Source organism: Erpetoichthys calabaricus, chromosome 1 (assembly GCF_900747795.2).
Source record: "Erpetoichthys calabaricus chromosome 1, fErpCal1.3, whole genome shotgun sequence".
Classification (NCBI taxonomy): Eukaryota; Metazoa; Chordata; class Cladistia; order Polypteriformes; family Polypteridae; genus Erpetoichthys; species Erpetoichthys calabaricus.
In genome coordinates this window covers 219153765-219177123 of record NC_041394.2, presented here as the reverse complement: position 1 = coordinate 219177123, position 23359 = coordinate 219153765, and the positions used below count along the sequence as shown (strand labels likewise).

Genomic DNA, 23359 nt, shown 5'->3' with positions numbered 1-23359 from the left:
CCAATTTTACTAAAATGTCAGGTTGAATTGTACTCTATTAAAAGTAGGTGAGAAATCTATATTTATTTAGTCCTTCAATGTTCTCATACAGTAAAATGAGAAGTGTCACTACATTACTACATTAGCATCAGTCTCTTTGAAAATACCCAGCATTGCTTGGACACTGTTCTTTGTGCAGATTTATGCACAATGTAATCCTCTCATCTCTCAAGTGGTAATGTTAAGTCTGAAACCCAACATTGGTCTCTATAACCAAATGGTTCCCCTGGTTCCCAAAAGAACTATTCAAATGAAGGTTTCAGAAAGAAATGATTTTAAAATGATTCTTGCTGCATACAGTAGCACAGGATAAATTCAAGCTTTCTTGATCAGTAAGTATTCTGGGTAGCCTACTGAACATTAAATATTTATGTTTTGTTAATATATTAGGAACCTTTTCAAAGTCTAAAAACTATATCATATGCAAAGAACTCCTTCTGGAATGAAATGGTTCTTTGTCAAGCAATGGTACTACAACAAAACAACACAGCCTATTAAAATGCCATGTTAAAACTTATCTTTAACAGTGTAGGAAACATCCCGTCACTGAAACCTAGATTTTTATGATGCTTTTGCGTGTTTGCAATGCACTTGACTTAATAAGTAGAAAAAATGGTACACTGTGAGAAACTATTACTTCTCTAGTAGTTTTTTAAAGTGGATAGCTGCTGACGACTGTAACAAGCCAATTAGAATGGTATGGGGATTTGAGCAACCATAGCCTGGCCTTTGTGCATGTCCCTGATGTATGTGGAGAACTAGTGCAATGAAACGGAGCATTACTACCCTTTGAAGTGTAAGCCTTTCGTTTAGAGAAATGCAAGCTGGTGACCCTCAGAAACCTGTCTTCTGATTGGGTTGTGACTTCAGGAGTGCCAGGTCTCTTCCTATCAGAGTTTCTTCCAGTTCCCAATTGGTTTTGGATTGTGTTGGACACCATGCTCAATGACACTTTGATTATTTTTTTTCAATTTGTCTACTGAGGGTAATAATGCTCTGTCTAATTTCATTTAATTGCCATTTTCTTGCCATTATCACTAGAATATTGTCTAAGTAGTTCTTCAGAGGATGTAGTAACACAGCCTGTTCCAACTCTGTTTTAAGAGAGAGAGAGGGTTTTTAAGTAATCAACAGAAGTTGGGACAACTGTGTAATGTAATTTATTTTAACTACTGCAGAACATCTGTAGGTTATAACTTATTAGTTGTTCCCTGGATGAGGCTCATTTGTAATATTCTGATGTTTCCTTTTTTTTGGTTTTTGCTAACCTAAGCTTTAAATTTAAACCTCTGGTAGTTTATTGCTTACCTTTTCTCTATATTAGGTCATTCATTGTATTTCAACTGATTAAATTTGAAGAAAAACTGGAAAAACTGAGCTGTCCTAAAACGTTTGACTGGTACTGTATATCATGTCCATTACTAAGTTTTGTTTTTAGTTCTTGTCTTTAAATGTGATGACTCTTTTTAAAACTCTGCAGACACTGCCCATTACCTTACCTTTGACAGCCATATAACCTCTCAGTACTTTTGACCCCTGATTACAGTTCATTCAAATCAGATTTTATTGTCTGAAGAAAGAAATTTGAATTGATGACTTAGATTGTAATAGATGTCCTTTATCAAGATGTATTTGTGATAAAACGTGTATATTTCTAAATTGTTTTGTTGATGTCCCCAGCTACAGTAAAGAATCCCTCAAGATGTAAATATTTGTACTTTAAAATGATACTACAATCTGGATGTTATCCTTTTGTATAGTATTCAGTGTTAAAAAATATGTAAATGTTTAAAGTTTTGTACTGTATAAAACATTTCATTGATTACTGATTATTATTTTGACTGGTGTGTATGTGTTTGCACTCTGCAGTGACTTGGTATTCTAGCAAGAGCTCATACTGCCTACCACCCATTACTACTAAAACGAGCTCAAGCCAATGTAATCCTGCAGTGGAATAAAACGTGTGAACAAAAGAATGAGATAACTTAGAAAACGTGAATGAAGCTTGATGAACAACATAAGATGATTTTCTCTGTTGAAATAGATCGCTCATAAAAAAAAAAAACATTTAGAAAGCAGTGGTTATTAATAAGGGTACTAAAACATGCTCAAGATTCTCAAACTCCATTAATCAGTGTAAAGAAAGCTGGAGTATATCCTGGTAGCAGTGTGTGCGAGACAGGAGACAACCCTGGAAGGATTCCAACCCATTATACAGGGACATTTAGTATTCTCCCTTTCACCTAATATGCATATAATGGGGATGTGGGAGAAAAGACTCACACAGACTCAGAATTCTTCAAATGACTATTGGGAGCATGATATAGGGCAGTCTTTCTCAAAGTGGGCGATAACGCCCCCTTGTGGGCGCTGGAGTCATCCAGGGGGGCGTTAAAGGGCCCAGAGAAAATTGGGGGGTGTTGAAGCAGTTTAGGGGGGAAATGGCTGATTTTGTGTTTTTTTTGTAATATTTTAAAATTTAAACTAAAATCAAACCTACCTACTATACTACATCGATTATTTCATTCTTATTCCTGTCCTGTTTGATTGTATAAATATAAATAATTTATCATGGCTTTCGTAGGTAGCCCATGAGCAATCAAGTTTTAATCATCGATACTTGTTCTAACTGATTCCGGTCGTTTTTATCGAAAATAAAAAATATAGAAAATAAAAAATATCGAATTAAAAAATGTCGAAATTTTCATATAAATAAAAAATTACTTAGCCCTAGCCTTAACCCCTAAGCCAATTTTTTATTTATACTAAAATTTCGACATTTTTTAATTCGATATTTTTTATTTTCTATATTTTTTATTTTCGATAAAAATGACTGTTACTGTTCTAACTTGCTCAGTACGAATTCCGTCGAATGAGGTAAACGAGTTTGTGCATGTTTGTCTTATTCCTGTCGGTGCGTGCTGTATTTTAATCCTATATAAGAGCGTGTAATACTTCTTTTATTTTCATTAGCGTTTTCGCGCGCAATCGTTAGAAAGTTTTTTAAACTCGATACTTTACTCACGTATTTGTAAAGCCAAAACCATGTAGGAAGCAAAAAAGAAGAGACGGCAATACAGTGCGGAATATATTAAATACGGATTTGTTGAAAATCCCACAAATCCATCTTTGCCTATGTGCCTTCTTTGTCAAAAAACATTTTCGAATGAAGTGATGAAGCCTTCTAGGCTACAAGATCATTTGAATAAAATGCATCCAGATAAAGAAGAAAAAAATGTGGCCTATTTTCAAGACCTGGAAAAGCAGTACATAGCTCAGCCAACTGTATCAAAACTTTTTTCACCGGCTTCTAAGCAAGACGATGACGGACTTCGAGCCTCGTACAATATCTCTTTGTTAATTGCTCAAACAGGCAAACCACAAACTATTGGAGAAGAGTTAATTTTACCGGCAATAAAAGAAGTAATAACTACTGTGCTCCATAAACCAGCGGCAGATATTATTCGAAAAATTCCTTTGAGCAATTGTTCTGTGCAAAGACGAATTGATGAAATGGCTGAAAATATTGAAGACTCATTGTGCAATCATCTGAAGACTAGTCAATTCTCAATTCAGTTGGATGAGTCCACTTTACCAACTAATGAAGCACTATTTTTGTCATACGTGAGGTTTATTAAAGATAAAAAAAGCAGGGAATTGAAAGACCGAATGCATCATTACATCTATGAATTGATCAGTGAACTGTTGCTGTCTCTGCCTACTACAAGTAGTGGAGATAAGTGAAATCAAAGGTTTACATTTGGCTAATCTATTGCTTTATTGTTTGTAATAATAAAAAATACATCAGAGGTCAGTTGCAGTGTACCTGCGAGAGTATAATACTAGCTGTGAATCAAGACCAGACTACAGAATACAGTACTAAGAGGAGGCAATCCTCTGCTCTATATGCTGTTGCAGTGAATGACAGAACAAGTTTAACAAATACCAGTTGGTCTTGTAATTATTGTGTGTTTCTCCTCAGTTTGCTCAGCTGCCCGTCTGGTTGCCCGTAAGGTGAAAGAAAATAAAGGAGATCAAGGGGTAATATAGTTATTGTCCATATTAAAATATAGAAGTAGCATGAAGGGTTTAACAAACATATTAAGGTACGAAATTAACGGTGTGTGAGCAACAAGGAGAGGAGATGATGAAAGAAAGTGGCAACTGTATGCCTTGATAGTTGTCACAGACACAGTTTACATGAAAGGGTAAGAGATGAACTTAAATACTAAAAAGGATAATGAATTTAATGGAATGAGTGTATAAGAGGTGTGTAAGCTAGTGAATTAATCAGAATTAAATGTCAGATGTTGTGTAAGCATTCATTCATCACCAGTATGTAAATTCAATTGTTTATAAATATGTGATTGTAACTTTGGTCTCCATCAGCGTCTTTTATTTTATGAATGCATCGATCAGCAGAAGCAGCAAACAGCCTGCTATACCATCCACCACCTTGATGGAGCTCAGCTCACAGGCAAAAAGGTCTCCCATCTCAAGCCAAGGCTCCTTATGTGCATATGGGGTGCTTGGAGGTGTATAGGGTAAATAATGCATGTATTCCAAATAATGATATACTGTATTTCATGTTTGTTCCGTGTCTACGAAGATCTGGGTAAGTGAAGGATGAAAGGAAATTTGAGAAATGCAAGAAATTCTGAACACATACCTAAAGAACAAACATTTTCCATGTTATACTAATAATGATGAGAAGTGTGTAATTTGTGAAGACTTTAGTCCAAATATCAAATAAACACATGCTTTTTTTATTCAGGAATATAACTCCAAAAAAAAAAAAAGCATTCGATTTACATGTGGCTGTCAATGAGTTAAAAAGTCAAGCTCAAATGTCAGTTGACAGGGAGTTTAAACGTTTTCTTGAATGGTGCAGAGGTAAGAAATGCTGCCTTATAACCCAAAGTTCATGGGTTCAAGACCAGGTGCTCCAGAGCTGCTATTATTATTATTTCTACAATATAATAAAAACATACATTTGATTTGAGTCTGTAACACCTGGTGTAAATTTTGGCTACTTGTAAAAGTTAGCACGTTTTCTTATTACTTGGTTTTATTCTCTCAGTAACGTTCACTTGGTACAATGAACTTGCCTGTCCCTCTCTGAGTTGATGGCATTTATCTCCATTCTTTTCACAAGAGCAGTGCTGTGCCTGGTGCCTGATGCTTGCTCAGAATTATTTGTTATACCAGCAATCAAAGATACGATGTCCTGTGATCACTATCAGACTGGACAAAGACAGGGCTGTAGCAACAGATAGCTTCTTCACAGTGCTTTCGCCAGCTAATAGATTGCTGTGCACCACAACGCAACTCTGCTTGGCACCATAAGCAAAATGGGACTTCCACCTGCAGCTAAAGTCACTTCAGTATGCAAGCAGTTCACCACGCTAGTGTTTGGATCTGACCGCGCCATGCAGACAGTGTATGCACCCAAAAAGAAGCCTTTGATTTCCATCTGTACCAGCTGTTGTAGAGTTTGTAAAACTAATAATAGCAGCTCACTACTCAAAACGCAGAGCATTTACAAAACAAAAGACGCTGATGGAGAGGTGTGAAGGGATTTAAGGTGGGCTGAGATTACAAGTTTTTTCGTAGGCTTCAGGAATTCTAGTGTTAAATTATTTTTTGGAAAATTGTGGAAAATTAGCTCTACATTAAGCTGGATTTTAAAAAGGGACAATGACAATGGAATCAGTATTGAGTTTTGAGTCAGATATTGATAAGGCTTAAGTTAATAAAGAGATCTTTGATGTACATAAAGCATATGATATGTTACAGACAAAAGGATTATTGATCAGGCTTCAAGATGGGAATAGGTAGTGTGAGCCACTAGGGGGCGTACTGCCACCCTAACCCGGACACAGACTGGCAGGAGACCAGTTTTGCTACACTACACTTTTATTCATAATTTGACATGTCAAAAATATCAATCAACACAACACACCAATACCATTAGGTCCCTTCTTGCTGCCAGTCCTTCTCCCTCCACTCCTCCTCCTCCTCAGGCTTTGTCCTCTCCTCCCAAATCTCGCCAATTTATGGAGTGAGGCGGCTCCTTTTTATAGGGCAACTGGAAGGACTCCAGGTGCCTAACGAGCTTCTTCTGGCCACACTTCCAGGTGTGGCAGAAGTATGATCAAATAAGGCCCTGGAAAGGTCCCTGCACCTCCTGGCAGTAGCCACGGGTTCCACCAGGGTTGAGCTCCCATGCTCATAGCCAGTGGCCCCCCTAGAAAACAAGGGGTCTGACCTCTATTGGCCTGGGGGAGGAACGGTCCTGATAATACTCTTTCCCCCGATCCTTCCACTCCTTGGGCGTCCTGGGCTGGTAAGGATTCCAGCCACTCGCCACAGTAGAATAATATTTACCTGGGTCAGAGATTTTCTAGATTAAACTAAGATAAATGTCAGGGTGGGATCATTTTCAAAAGGTTATGATATAGAGAATGGGATTCCACAAGGGAATGTATATAGTTCATCCAGTTTAATATTATGATGATGGTGTATTATGAAAAAGAGGTAAAAACAACATATGTAAGGTGAAGAAAATACAAGCTGCCATTAATCATCATGGGGTCACCAGTGGGAGTTTCGATTTTCAATAGAAAAACTCGGGTAATTTGTTTTTCAAAAAGATACTGTGACGGGCAGCTTCAGCCATTACCCGGTTGGAATGCCAACTGGATGGAAGGACTAGGGGAGAGAGCATCTCCAAGGCACTACCTCCCCTGGGACGCTAGAGGGCAGCTCTCCTGGGTGGCTGTGGCACCCCAGATTCCTGAAGGGCATGCTGAGACTTGGAGTTTGGTACAGCCCTGGAAGGGTTCCATGAGGTATGCCAGGGGAAGCTGCAGAGCCCTACAGTGGACTTCCACCTCACCTAGGAGTGATTCCAGGTAATATTGATGAGCCACCAGGAACAGAATAAAAGGAGCCGTCTCCCTTCATTCGAGAAGCCACAGTCGTGGATGAAACTAGAGAGAGAGAGAGGAAAGAAGGAAGGAAAAGACTGTACTTTGTCTTGTGGATATGGTGTTCTTGAGGGGCACGAAGAAATCACTTCCCCACCTATAAATAAAGGTTGGCTGTGTGGCAATTTGTATACTATCTGTGTTGGGGTCAGGGCAGCTGTACGCTCCCCAGTGGTCCACAATACATTATTCCTTTAGTAGATTTGAGGATGTATGGTGTATCGCTTAAACAAGAGTCAATGGTAAAATTCTTAGGAATGAGGATATAGACAAAAAATTAACATGGAAGGTAAGACAACCCTTTAATGTTCTCAGGTGTTTAATTGGGTGTGATTAGAGTGCAAATAGGAAGTGTCTTAAGCAGCTGTATATTGCAACTATTAGAACTATAATTGATTCTGATTGCATTTCATATGGGTCAGCATCACAGTCATTATTAAAATGCCTTGATGAAATTCAAACCCAGGTTTTGAGATAATGTGCTATAAAATCCTTTTCAATATCAGCAATATTAGTAGAAATGGATGAGATTCCTTTGTATTTACACAGAATGCAATTGGCAATGGTCTACTGAATTAATATGAGGAGATGCAATGGCAGACATCTAGTATCAGCAACATTAAAAGACTGTTGGGAACACCACAGTAGTAAAATAGTCAGTTTTGGATGGTTTGGAAGTGAATGGGGAAAAATATTGGGGTTTTAAATATGAGCTTGGTTCCAAGTGTACCTATTTTGGCTATATCACTGTGGTTTTTTGCCTTTTGCTGTGCTGGACTTGAGTAGCTAGGAGAAAAATTCAGTGACTGGTCATACAGGGGCTTCAGTGTATGTTCCCATGTTTCAAATTATCATTAGGAAAAAACTGACCAACAACTTGTTAGTATTTACCTCAGAGATGATGGCAATAATTATTGCATTGGGATGGGGAGAAGTGGTCTACACAGGGCATGTAATGATTTGTTCTGATTCAGTATTAGCACTATCAAGTTAAGTCAGTAAATTCCAAATGTAGGCCAAATATATTACTGTAATAAACATACAGCAACAGCTGTGGAAGCTAAAGATTCTGGGCATAACAGTTTATTTCCTATGGCTTACTGCTCATATATTGTAGGTATTCTGGGAAATAAGGTTGCTGATAACTTGGCTAAGCAGTCACTCAGAATTTAAAATATAAAAGTAACAGTGTCCCTGCATTAAAGGAGAAGTAAAAACCTTAATAAAAACATCCATTAAATCAATTTGGCAACAGAGCTGAGATAAAGATAAGAAAGGAAGGTATCTACTCTGTATATGAAATTCATAAAGTGGTGGGAAAGAGTAAAGTAGGAGGCAGTAATAAAGAAGTCATGATCACACGATCTTGTCATGGTCTGCTGGAGCCAATCCCACCCACCGCAGGGCGCACACACACACACCAAGGACAATTTATGATCGGCAATGCCCCTAACCTTGGACTGTGGGAGGAAACCCACGCAGACACGGGGAGAACATGCAAACTCCACGCAGAGAGGACCCGGGAAGCGAACGCGGGTCTCCTAACTGTGAGGCAGCAGCACTACCCACTGCGCCCCCCCCTCAGATTGATATCCCTGAAACTTAATGAATTTGGCCTTTGACTGTGATGATTAAGTGTTTCCTTCCTTCCTGTAGTTTCATTCATTTATTTTTTGAGCAATGTATATGTATGTGACTCCCTGGAGACTGTAGAGATCTTAATCTGGTAATGGTATACAGTATTTCAGTGTCTCAGCTATGTAGATCATCCAGAATTGTTAATACTTGTAATTCATTATGCACCCAACTTTTCTAGGTGTGGTAACGTGCTATCAGTGCATGCTCCTTTTCCTGATACCCAAATTAATCCAACAGTCACCGAAAGCATATAAAATACCTAGTCAGAGGCTGGACAGCACTCATGAAGAATAAGAGCATTCCAGCACAGGATCGTCCACAGCTCAGATCACACTGAAAATGGCAAAATATTACTTACAGTATAAACTAGTCGAAGAGTTTCTTTGTTCCTCTGTTGCTCTTTTTTGGCTTGATAATGGTGGAGGTGGTGGAAAAGTTTTAATAAGATCAGCTTGATGTAGTAATGGTTGGAGTGGTGGAGAGGTTTTCAAAAGTTCAAATCACTGAGTTAAAAATGAGAACCTTTTTATCGAACATAATCTAACCATTAAACTTATTAAATCTCTGAAAGGTTAAAGAGAATGGGGTACCTGAACAGAATACACACTGACACGAGGAGAATGCACAGAGTCTGCAGTGACTGAGCCATGAATTGAATCCAGCTGCACTATTCCATAAGTGTAGGGGTGTGCCAGTGTCCTGTAATAAAATGGCAGACTCCCCTCAGCTGAGTAATTCATCAGGAGGGCTGAGAAAAAAGATGTTATTATGAATATATGGCATCCACTAATGGCTTTTGTTTTCTTCTGTTTGGTCTATGACTAGAGCAGTAAATGATGGCACACATGCTAACTACCTCTCAGTATATTATACTTTAGAAAGTATTAGATGATTCATGGTTTTTAACTCAGTTCAACTGAAGATACAGATTCACGTAAAATATTTATATAGGAAAGTTTACAGACAAAGGTGCAAAGTTTATGATGTGTACTACAAAGCTGATTGTGACTCAAAAATAAAACATTTTCAACAGAGTACAAGTGATATGATATTCAGATCTGAGGAACTCCACTCTTTCCCGAACGGCAAACTCCGTCTGTTCAGTCCATTTCTAAAATAACTGTTCTCTCACAATCAGACGGCATCCATATTCGCCTGAACAGTACATTGCCTGAGCTGCGTTTTTACTCAGTAATAAATAATAGTTCAATGTATAAGGCAACCCTCACCATCTTTCACTAAACTGCAGGACAATTTAAATTGATCCGTATCCAAATATACAGTATATACATCGCATAGTTTTCTATGATGCTGATTTTATGGTTCGATTCATTGCCACGATGTACTTCAGCCCAGATCAGGGCGGACTTTATAAATTTATGTTGTGTACCTGTTTGTAGTGGTTCCGATTTATGTAGGCCTATTTGCATGCACTTTTTCGTGTCCGTAGTAATTGGTATGATATGTGTATTTGTTCTGTGACATTAACCACCGTAGTAATTTGGTTAGACATGTTTAGGGTGGTTTAAGTTTGTATGCAACTTGATCTCTCTTCGCCGACTTGGGACGCACCACGATCGGGTGTGCTACAGCAAATGAAGTGGATGCGATGTAACTAACCCATTCAGATTACTTGTAGATATTACAATGATAGAAACAACACTTCCATAGTGAGAAGATCGCAACTTAATTGTGCACTGCCTTTATTATTCATTCAAAGGCAGTACGAGTGGAGTACAAAAAAAGTCTGTTAACGAGGTGTGGGGGCGGATGGGACAGGGGAAATCTCTGATTTTGGGTTTTGCTTTCGCCCTTGATGGGTGATGTATTTTGGTTGAACAGTACCTTTTGGGCAGAAGAGATGCTGTAAGCCTGCATTTGAAGGTCATGTTTTCGTCTGTGGTGTTGGTGAAATAAAGAGTGTAACTGCACTGTATTCCTGATTCCGCACTGAACAAGCAGCTTCACTACATCGATTGAAGAAAGGATACATAAAAACCTAAAACAACTGCTTTGTCTATTTGTGATTACAGTTGGACAGGGGTTACGTCCATCAGACTTGATTTACCTGCCTATATACCGTATATTAATTGTTAAGCAGTATTTCCGTATTTTAAGCAGCATTATGCATCAGAAAAGAAAGCGCTACACAGGGTCGTCAGGATAGCGGAGACAACAATTGGTTGTACCCTCCCCACTCTGGAACAAATCTACACCTCCCGAAGCCGCAAAAAAGCAATAGACATTTCACAGGACTCATCACATCCCGGTCATTGCCTCTTCCAGCTTTTGCCATCGGGCAAGAGATACAGAGCTATGAAAACTAGGACAAACCGCCTTAAAAACAGCTTTTATCCGAAAGCAATCATGGCCCTGAACTCAAAATAAACCTGCCCCATATTATTCTTCCAATGTGCAATATATACCTTAGGATAGGTCAACAAGTGCAATTTGTATATTTATTACTATTCGGTTTGTTATTATATTCTGTCTTTTTGTCTTTTTAACCCTTATTCCTCACACTGAGTTGATTGCACCTTCAATTTCGTTGTTCCTTTGTAAAAGTGACAATGACAATAAAGATCTATCTATCTATCTATCTATATACACGAGTTTTGTATTAATAACGCTATAATTTCAGCGCGTATCCAGTGACAAACCTAAAACGCTCGCCTCTAACTCAGGACGTCGGGTTTTAAGTATTTTCCTTCCGTTAGACGCCACCTCCGTAAATCATAGCACTCCCCAGAATGGCAAAACATTCCTAGTTCTAACTGCGTCAGTCCAGTCCCAGATCCATGTACTGTAACTCGAGTTAACTGACTGTTAACTTTGGAGGCTGCTGTGGTTGGCCTTATTTAGTCACATGACCTGCAGCGCTTCAGTCCGGACACTTCTTGGTGCTTTTCGGAGTCTTCAGTTGCCTGCACACCTGTGAGTACTGAAAGAGAGTGGAGGTAAACTTTACTTATTTATGTATTGTATGGCGAGTTCTTAAGCATACAGGTAGATGTCGTTGTATTAGAATGCAAATAATTTCGCTTTTCTAATTAGACTGTTGGTAATTACGAACTGTATAAGACGTGCTTAAAAAAATCGTGAATCCAATGCCACTGCACAGTACAGCACCGCCTACAGCGAAGCTACTCACTGTACAAAGGCACTGGTCGATGTTCTAGTGCTCTCACCTTCTCTGTGTATTAGTGAGACGCCAAATTGAACTTTTACTAGGAACAACATTGGTATAACAAAGATAACCGTAAGTCGCGCCGTCATGGTCCGTGTAGCACGTAGTGGATTTCGGTATTAGAAGGTGAGGTTGCGTGATTAAACCATGATGGGACACTCTTGACATACTAACAGATAATGCTGTAAGTCAGCTGTGCGCAACCTGCGGCCGTGTATATTAAAGTGTACGTAACGGCGGCCGTGCAGGTGTAGGGTCTCTGGACTCCAGCGAGTAAGGGGTCTCAACGCCGCGGAATCTTTGTCGGCCGGGTCGGTATGGTGACGCCAAAAGCCGATTTGCTTACTTGAATATTAAGTTCGGTTGAAATGGGCTGACACCCAGGAGTACATTTGAAGTCACGTGACTAGCGGCTAGCCAATATGGAACTGAGAAGGAAATGGGAGTGTACGGCCTTGTGGCTAAGTCCATACACTGCCTATCGCCATTAGCAAACGGTCATCATATGTGCGAAGCAGCGTTTTCCAGAATGAAATATCTGAAAAACAAGTACCGAACCCGATTGGTAGACAGCAATCTAGAGTCTGGAATACGGCTAATGGTCTCCAGCGAGTCCCCTGACTTTGCAAGTCTGTCTGCAAACATGCAAGAGCAAGGAAGCCATTAATGGCGATGTTTTCCAAACTTCCTGAAACAATTGCTGTAAAGGTTTTTTGTCCTATATGACGTTTCGTAGACATTTTTTTACATATGTAGACCAGTAAATTGAATATTGTCAGATATATCATACTCTGTTTTAATGTGTAATCTGTAAATTTTTACATAAATCATAAAACATTATTAAGTTTACTTGGACTTACTGGCGGCCGTTATTAAAGTAAAAAGTCTGTAGTGCGGCCGTTATTAAAGTAAAAAGTCTGTAGTGCGGCCGTCAATAGCGGAAAGGTTGCGCATGCCTGCTGTAAGTGTTTAATCACAGATGTGAAGATAATAGTAGTCAAAGTAATTGGCAAACTTGGCACTCCTCCATGACTTCATCGCAGAAGTTGACTAACTGTAATATCTAACTGGACTTTGAGGATTAAATCACTTTGGACCAGAATTTTATTCCCAAGTGCTCTGCAATGCAGGACCTCAGCATAACAAACTGCGGTGTTAACAAATATAGAAGTATCAATGGTAAGTTGGTTTTAAACCTCAAAAACCAATAAGATAAAACAGCAGGTACAGTAGAATAGAGTGAGTTCTGGCAAGTTTCACAAATGCCATACATTCAGTTGAAAAATAACAATTACAATAATCCAAGGACCACCGTTGATAACAGGTTTTATTTTTGCATACTTTTTTTTTTTTATAAAATGATTTTTATTACAGGGTAACGGGGGCCTGCTGGAGCCAATCCCAGCCAACACAGGGCACAAGGCAGGAGCCAGAGAAAATAACAGGCTATATTTTACAAAATGTATACAGTATAACACTGACAGCACTTTTGCACTGAAACCTCCTTTTAAATTTTTTTTAAGTACCATTCTTTTCTGAACCTCATGTATTTTCAGAACATGCTTCAAATAACGAATATCAAATTAAATTCTTGCAACCATATGAAATTGGGATAGCACATCCAAACTACTGTGATCTTCCCACTGGTTTTATGCAGTCAGTGCCCCATTGCCTCTTTATGGTAGCAATTATTTCAAAATTAACAAATTACGAAAAGCATACTTTGCACATTTTCTTTTCTGTACAGCATCTACAGATGCACATTTTTAGTACAGTATTTGAAAACATGCATTTTTGTGATGGATAATCCTTTGTATTCCATTTTAAACCAGTGAGAAGCATCTGTGAAGCTGTTATTTTAGATTTTTATATGAATTACTGCACAGATTCAAAGATTTTTAATAAGTTGTAGGCTGAAAATCTTCAAACCTTTATGAAGCTATCCTTAAATGTTAATAACTAACCAGCTGCACAAATTGTTTAACAAGACCAAATCAAATGTTAGCTTGAGTAAGTCAGTAAACATAATTTTAATGTTCTTGGAGAGAGGAACAGCAGGACTTATCTTTCTTGTTCTCTATGGCCTATTTCCATTTATACACCAACATACATCCTTAATTGAAGTGACAGTCAAGGTGCAGAAAGGAAATTGAGGGAGGTTTGGTTTTATAGCCATATAAAGTGTAGGCTGTGCAATTTCTCATATGGACTTTGTGCTGTGCAGAGTGCTTCTCCCAGGTTTTTGGCAGGTCTGGCAGGCAGTGGAGGGAGGACCACCCCTCCGGCTGTGAGCCTCACCACAGTCACTATTTTCACATGGCAGATGAATTAATAATAATGATTCTATCACTTATATTTGAAATAAAACAATGCTCATTTTTTTCCACTGGCATTTTCCAAAATAATATATTAATGCAAAAAATCAAGTGAATGTGTAATCCATTTAAAAAAGTAAAAGGTTGTTGGATGGATGGTGGTGTTCTGATAAATATCAAGAGAGTATAACTTATAGGGCAGAGTAAGTATTTATATGTTCTACATTAATGCTATAATACATGTTTAAATAAAGCATTATAAATAGACAAATCATCTCTACAGAACAAACAAGTCTTAAATATTACCCAAATTAGGGATGTGTGTCTGCATGTGTTTATAGAAATGTATTAATGAAGATCCATCCATCCATCCATTTTCTAACCCGCTGAATCCGAACACAGGGTCACGGGGGTCTGCTGGAGCCAATCCCAGCCAACACAGGGCAGGAAACAATCCTGGGCAGGGTGCCAACCCACCGCAGGACACACACAAACACACCGACACACCAAGCACACACTAGGGCCAATTTAGAATCTCCAATCCACCTAACCTGCATGTCTTTGGACTGTGGGAGGAAACCGGAGCGCCCGGAGGAAACCCACGCAGACACGGGGAGAACATGCAAACTCCACGCAGGGAGGACCCGGGAAGCGAACCCAGGTCCCCAGATCACCCAACTGCGAGGCAGCAGCGCTACCCACTGCGCCACCGTGCCGCCCATTAATAAAGATGTAAAGTTGAATATTATGTACAAACATATTACACAGTATGTTTATCGTCAATACTACAAAACAATTCTAGCATATGAAAAAAGGAGGCGACGTGTTCATTATCAGTAACACCTGCCAAATCGGCACAAAACCTTGTGGTGGTAATTGATGACCAGCTGTTCTTTACTGACCATGTTGCTAGGGTCTCTTGGTCTTGCAGATTCACTCTAGACATGTGCAAGATCAGACTTTATCTGACAGAGTATGCAGCACAACCCCTGACCCAAGCTTTGGTCTTGTAACTTGTAGGCACTCTGTCCAGAGTTGTTTCCTAATTTGCACTTGATGCTGCAGAGATCTTCTCTGATTTTAAACATTTCTGAAATGGTTTAAGTGGGTTTAGAAAATGTTTGGGTGGGTGATCTAATTCACAATTTTATTGTCTCCTCAATTCCATAATAGCCAGTCCAGCCTGTTATTTATGATTAACATGATATCAGATACAAAATACAGAGGTGAGAAAAGTTTAGATGAGGTAGTACTTGAAATGGAAATTGCAGTAAAAGTTTGAATAGCTGTGCATAGTTGAGAGTGATTGATGGAGGGATGTACTCTTAATGTTATGCAACCACTAACTTGTGTCAGCACAGTGTGTTAGCAGTTTTGAAACAGTGACTCAGCATAGTACTGCAGCTGACTGTACAGGTGTCACTTATTCTACAAACATAAACAATATGATTGAGCGGTGATACATTCCTGTGTAGGGTTGTCACAATATCATTATTTTTGTAGCTGATACCAATACCATTGAAATTTCACTATATTCAATACCAATTTAATATCAATTTGATACCATGGCTAAATCAGAAATCCCTTTCAGCCTACTCTCATTTATTAAAAAATGATTGGCACAAACAAATAAAAATTCAAATGATTACAAGTAAATAAACAATTGTTTTTCATTAAAGTTACCATCATTATTCAAATGACAAATATTGTGCAACAATTGCTTTAAAATGGGGGTGTAGCCTTCAAGTAGGTACCCAATTATTATTTAAGTAAACTAGTACGGACATTCATAAATATTCAAATATAACAAACTTCCAATTGCATAGCTTTTTACACAGAATCCTAGAAGTAAACCAAATAACTGATTGTTATAAATTGCCACAGTAACCATCATGATTATGTTGTGTACTCACAGTACTTGTTTAGTAATGCGAATGCATCAGAATGGAACACAAAATAAAAATCAGTTTAAAAGTTTGTGATTTCAGGGGCTATCCGAGGAGCACTGGATACAGGCAGTATCCAATGCTACACAGGACCTGCAGCATCCACCCCACTCCACCTTCAGTTTTTAATTGCTCGTTAACTTACACATGCATGCACAGTACACATTTTCATAACGTTTTACATTTATTTGCTTGGCAGACACTTTTATACAAGGTGACATACAACAGAGGTTTATCTAATCGACTAACATTAAACTAGTGCCTGTTTGTTCAGCAAGTGTAATAGGATAGGTAACAAAAGTTGATTGCCACATGTGAAAAGAAGTAAAGAAATAACTGTACGATCATTGACAATAATCAATAAGGCCATTAAACCTCAACAACAAATTAACCAATTATATAAAAGATCACAGAGGATTTTTTTTTTCAACCAATTTGACAGATATTTACAGAACAGAAGGGTCTTCAATTGCTTCTTAAATACACTGACAGAGTCGTCAGTACGGATTGAGATGGGTAGCCCTTTCCACCAGCTGGGAACTGCCCAGGAAAGAAGTCTAGATTGAGACTTGATACCATGCAATGGTGGTATCACCAGATGCTGTTCCCTGGCACACCTGAGTGGGCAAGAAGAAGCATAGCACCTCACTAGTGTCTCCATATACACAGGTGCTGACCACAGACTACTCTGTAGGCAAGCATCAGGAATTTCAACTTAATGCATGCTATTACAGGGAGCCAATGTAATGACCCGAAGAGATAGTGACATGTACCCATCTTGGCTGGTTAAATGCAAGATGGACCACTTTATTCTGAGTCATTTGCAGTAGCTTGATAGCACATATGGGTACTCCTGTCAGAAGTGAGTTGCAGTAGTCCAGACATGACCAGACCAGAGCCTGGTCCAGAGGTTGTGCTGCATACTCTGTCAGATAAGGTCTGAAATTGTGGATGTTGCACAGAGTGAACCTTTAGGAATGAGAAACAGTACAAATGTGGTCAGAGAAAGAGAGCTGCTCATCAGTCACCACCCAAAGGTTGCATACAGACTTACAGATACAGTGTTAGTGACAGTAAGCCAAGCTCTACAGAGATGACAGTTGAACAGACTGGCTGGCAAGGATGAAAAAAAGCTTGGTTTTTGCCAGGTTGAGCAATGAAGAATGTCAGGTGATTTTGTTGAAGGAGTTGTTTCTGTCCTTTAATAAAAATATGCATGTGGTTCAGTTAGAAATCTGTGTTAGAATCCTCTTCAAGTGCAACTGTAGAGCAATATTAATGAGAAATAATCAACTTTACTAAAGAAGAAGGCTTTGAGGTTGCATGGGGTTTTAGCAAACCATTTTGTTTTGTGGGTTTGGTTTACTGTGTCATATTACTATGTATTTTTTCTCTATGTGGTGAACTGGGATGCTAAATATTTATAAGCATAAAACATGGATGTCTCCCTGTCATATTAGCAGACATTGCAGATGCCCTGTGTTGTCTAAGTGAACTTCAAGTGTGTGGCAATATCCTTAGGAATACACTGGAAATTAAGCCTTCCAGTTTTGAGCTTCTATAATTTGACAATAAGTTCAGAATTCAGGGAAAACGTGCATATTTTCAATTATTTTTACAACACACTTGACAGATTTCTTGGATTTTAGCATTCCTAATAAATAACCAAAAGAAAACCAATAGAGTGAAGTAAAGTTATCAGACAATATTTTTTTCAGTCCTTTCCATGCAAAAGAATATGAAAAACCCTTCTCTTGCAGTATATTTGTTTTGTGCTGAGCATAATTTTTTTTATTTTGAAAACTGTTAATAATTCTAAATATGAATGTTATTTCTTGTGCACTCTTGCTGCTGTTAGAATCAGTGTTGTTGCAGTATTAATATATGAAGCTAAAGCTAAGAGAAAAGAGAATTCCAGTCTTTAGAGATTTCTAGAGAAAAATAAACTAATGGAGTTAACCATTACTAGGGGCAAGATGTGAGTTGTGATCTTTTAACTTGTAATGTCACAAAGTTGTAAAAGTAGATAAAATGATGGTGTGACAAATTGCTATTTAGTATAATGTCCTGTACAGGCTCTATAAAAGAACAGATGCTTCCTATTCATTCTCTGATTATATCAAGCTTGTTTACAGATCTCTTTTAAGCATCCATCCATTTTCAAATCAGTCAATACAGTTCAGGGTCACAGGGGAGACCTCTCATGCACCCATTATTATGCATATAGGGCTGTGTAGTCTGGCAGTGCTAACACCAGTTATACCATTAAAAACCATGGCAAGTTTTAGACAAAGTAGCACTTTGGCTTGCCTACAATACAAATAAAATGAGCTGTTTCATTTGTTAATAGCAAATGTGATAAACATTGTTAAAGCACATATGAGATTTTCTGAAAGGTATATTTTTTAATGTAACACAGTGTATCAATTATACTGCAGGTAATGTCAGTCTTGCTTGTATTCCAATTCTGGATTATACACAGGCTAAGCAATAATAAAGTATGATCACTCATATAATCTGAAAACAGCACAACAATACTGTTTAACAGCTGTTCTGAAATATTGGATTAATGTAAAACTGATTTTGATTTCACAAAGGAAGCCTTGAAGTTCAGACAAATATAAAAAGGAAAGACAAATTCAGAAACTTGAAGCACAAGAAGTTTGTGGCATTTGAAATTTAAATCAATTTGACTCATCTGTTGAATATTACTTTTTAGTACGTTTTTTAATTAGCTAATGATTCAAGTATAACTATTACAATAGGAATTGTAACAAACTAGATTTCAAAATCATGTTTTTACAAAAATAGCTAAAGTGGAACTCAATAATTTAGCAGTATAAATATAACACTGTGTGAGTTTTCATTTTTACTTTTGATTTTAAACATGTTTCAGTTATTGGAGAGAAAATATGTCTAAGAATAAGTTTACGCTGTGCACATGGTAAGATAAATGAGGTAGTTACATAGACAGAATTGTATTTCTGTCTATGATATTTAACAAAGTCTTTGGCAATTCATGATGATATCATTTTTTATAAACATTGTGCTGAAATCTCTCTAAGATTATAAAATTCCCACTATTTTTTGTCACACTGGGTGAATCCCCATGTCTACCACATATTAAAATTCAAGCCCTGTGTTGTATTTGATAACTATAAATGCCAGTACTAGTTTATTGAAATGATAGTTGCATAACTAATTGATGGATACACCACTATTTTAAAGCTGCTGTTCCAATCAGTATTATATTGTAGTGTATTATATAGGGTGGTCCAGATCTAACTATGCAACTTTTAATGCAATGCAATGCAATAATTGCATAGTTAGATCTGGACCACCCTGTATATTGCATATTCTATTACAGGAAAAGGCACAATATTGTTCACTTGAATAATGGAGCTACTTTAAATAAAAAGTTGAATGGGATTTCTGTTTTTGTTATGGCATCAAATATGAAAGAAGTATCATGAAATTTCACTGGAATTAGTATTGGATACAGAAAGTCTGCTAATATGACATCCCTAGCCCTAAAAAGCCCTCATGCTGCATATAGCCATGTATGACAGCATTAAAGATGTTATCTACCATTTAGGTACTCGTAATTCTTGCCAGTAATATAGCTTATTTAATTGTATGACTTGATATTGTTTTTATTTTGCAATGCTGCATTATTCTTCTATTGTAGATTTTTTTTATTTCCAAGCATATGAGTGAAATCATTTCTGGACTGCAGTAGATTAATAATGGTTTTATGTTTTGCCTATTCTGTTTATTTCCAGATATTTAAATAAAACATATACTTCATGATGAACACATGCAGGTGTAAATGGAAATTTGATAATATTCTGCTGGCTCCCATGTCATGTGCATCTCATTGTTAATTGGCAGCTGGTTAAGAAAACAAAAAACAATTTAAAATAGCACTTCTACTTGACCAGGTAGAAGTAAGCTCTGTCCAGCAGGTAAATACTATATCTTTTACTCCAGTGTGATCCTGGTAGACAAACTGAAAAGTGTCCATTACTGGTACGATACAATACAATACAGTTTATTTTTGTATAGCCCAAAATCACACAAGAAGTGCTACAATGGGCTTTAACAGGCCCTGTCTTTTGACAGCCTCCAGCCTTGACTCTCTAAGAAGACAAGGAAAAACTCCCAACATAAAAACCCTAGTAGCGAAAAAAAAAATGGAAGAAACCTTGGGAAAGGTAGTTCAAAGAGAGACCCCTTTCCAGGTAGGTTGGGCATGCAGTGGGTGTCAAAAAGAAGGGGGTCAATACAATACACAGAACAAAACAAAAGTAATGCTCAATACAGTATAAAAGTAAAATAAAAATATTACAAGTACAGAGCAGAATTTAACAGTAGATGATATCACATAATATGATTTGGATTTGTTTAGAGTCCTGAAGACCTCAGCCATCAAGCTGCCTCCCCAAATGGCCATTCCACAGCTGGGATAGCGCTGGGCCAGCCAATCCGATGAAAGGACCCCTCTACACGATGATTCCTGTGATCCTCCATCAGAAATGACTTTTCCTTAGGCAGGCAAAACCACTTGGCAAGTGGGCAGTGGCACTAAGTGCCACATTTAAGTACTGAGAAAAGAAACAGAATAGGTGAGGGTTAGTAACAAATTATAACTATCTTATTACTTATGTTTTGGGGCTAATGACCAACAACAGAGATGCAGTCTGTACAGTTAATCAGCAGCTCTAGTCAGGATATGTTAAACTGAAGTAGTGAGTCTTAAGCCAGGATTTGAAAGCTGAGACTGAAGGGGCATCTCTTATAGTAGCAGCCAGACCATTCCACAGTTTAGTGGCCCTGTAACTAAAAGCTCAACCTCTCACTGTTATTTTATTAATCCTTGGAATCATAAGCAGACTAGCATCTTGAGATCTTAATGTGCTCTCTGGTTTGTAAGTCATGATAAGTTCAGACAAGTAAGCCGGACCTTGGCCATTTCAGGCTTTATATGTTAAAAGGAGGATTTTGAAATCTGCCCTTAACTTAACTGGGAGCCAGTGTAAGGAATTAAGAACTGGAGTTAAATGTTCGTATTTTCTTGCTTTTGTAATAATTCTTGCAGGTGCATTTTGGATTAACTGGAGGTTGTATAAAGAACAATTTGAACATCCAGTGAACACCACATTGCAGTAGTCAATCTACTAGAAATAAATGCATGAATTAATTTCTCAGAATCCTGTTTATTTAGAAAGCTCCTTAATTTCCCAACATTTTTAAGATGGAAGAAACATGATTTGGACAACTTTGTAATGTGTGCTTTAAATCAGTGGTCCCCAACCAGCAAGGACCACTTTATTAGATGCAAAGTTTTCCACTGACCGGTCGGGGTGGGGGGTGGGGGCAGTTTTATACACAATTTACATAACATTTCTGTTATTATTAAGTTATTAAGCAGTTCGCATACGTTTGCAACCCAAGATTTTTCTTTTTTTTTTGCATATAACAAAGACATATGCTTTGCATTTGCCATTCCAACAGATTGCACATCACAAACATTAACACTGCTATCTTTTTTTCGTGTCTGCCATTTCTATAGGAGGGTGACAATGAGTTAAATTCCAATGGATGTTTTTCAAATGTTGACAAGCAATAAGCAAAAGGTATCACTGAAAACCACAGAAAACAAAAACAGCAAAAAAAAACAGTACGAGGAAAGTTCGAAGAAAGAATTTTTTTTTACATTGTTTCTGTTTGGGAATCGTTGTGCAAATGTGCACAACTGAGCTGCAACCACAGATCTAACTTCTCTGTGGATGATTCGTTCAAGCATTTCAAGGTCACTTCGTTGTAATGAAAGCAGCTGCTGAATGTACTTCGTAGTAACGTGATTTCTATAGACTAGTGTCATATGGGGAAACTGTCGGGACCATAAAAATACTTTGTTGTAATACTCTCTCACCTCAGTCTCTCTCCTCTCTCTGTGCCACTGCAAAGCCCCGCCCACCAAGCATTCTGAAAAGTCTGAGTGAGTCTCCATTGCCGGCAGTTCTCTCGCGGCCCGGCTGTCAGACGGCTAGAGTCAAATATAACTCCTGGATTGCGGGCTGATTCAGTAAAATTAGTGGTGATTCCAACTGAGTTAAATGATGACAAAGTATTGTTGCAATCAGCGTCATTCCCTCCAATAATTAACATCTCTGTTTTATTGGTGTTTAAAGATAGACAGTTCTCATCCATCCACTCCTTTATTTCACTAACACAACTAATTAAAGACAACATTGCAGATACTTCATTTGATCTAAAAGAAAGGTATAACTGGGTGTCATCTGCATATAAAAACAGTAAAGGTCCCAGTACTGAGCCCTGTGGGACACCATATCTCACTTCTCTGTATCATGATGGAGTACTGTCAGCACATTTCTGTACGTATTGGAATCGATTTGATAAATAATAACTAAACCAATTGAGCACAGTGCCTGTATGCCCAACATCATTTTCTAGCCTGTGCAGTAAAATAGAATGGTCAATGGTGTCGAATGCTGCACTTAAGTCTAACAACATAATTACAGTGGAGTTTCCTTCATCAGAGGATATCAGAATGTTGTTTATAACATGCGTAAGTGCCATTTCTGTACTATGACCAGTGCGGAAACCAGACTGGAATTTCTCAAATAAATTTTAATGCGTAAGATGTGACTGAAGCTGATTGGTGACTACTTTTTCTAGTATTTTAGAGAGAAAGGTCAATTTTGAAATGGGTCTATAATTATTAAGAATGTGTGGGTCTAGGTCTGTCTTTTTAAGTAATAGTTTAATGACTGACACTTTTAGTACATCAGGTACTGTGCCATGCAATAATGAACTACAGTGGTACCTTGACTTATGAGTGTCCCAACTAACGAGTTTTTTGAGATACGAGCCGTCTCTCAGCCGATTTTTTGCTTTGAGTTAAGAGCTAAAATTCGGGTTATGAGCCAGCTTCAGATACCCCACCGCTAGTTTGCACAGCAAACGCCGCAACATCCGCCCAGCATCCCGTGTCTCACTCGTTCACTTTATGCGGTTAGAAGCATCAGTGTTGTGCTCGCATTTGTGCTTGCAGTTATTTTGCAAAACTTCTTTTTTTCAACCATGGGTCCGAAGAAAGTAAGTGCGAAGGACAGTGCTGAGAAGAAGAAGCAGATGATGTGCATTGAATTAAAGAAAGAAATTATCGGAAAACATGACCAAGGTGTGCGTGTAGTTGACTTGGCGAAGCAGTATGAGTGT

The 23359-nt window shown here is 38.0% G+C and overlaps 2 protein-coding genes across 6 annotated transcripts in view; both read left to right on the top strand.

The window, feature by feature from the left end:
- Positions 1 to 23359, top strand: part of LOC114659417 (peroxisomal succinyl-coenzyme A thioesterase-like) — a 190792-nt gene that overhangs the window by 9671 nt on the left and 157762 nt on the right. The gene's annotated exons all lie outside the window — the stretch shown is intronic.
- Positions 11487 to 23359, top strand: part of LOC114659446 (bile acid-CoA:amino acid N-acyltransferase-like) — a 55515-nt gene continuing 43642 nt past the window's right edge. The window contains exon 1 of one of the 3 annotated variants that reach the window (XM_028811954.2): positions 11487 to 11600. The gene's annotated coding sequence lies outside the window, so the exon portion shown is untranslated. Of the gene's footprint in view, positions 11624 to 20058; positions 20080 to 23359 lie in introns of those variants that run through there. The other 2 variants (XM_028811945.2, XM_028811962.2) reach the window with 2 other exon arrangements.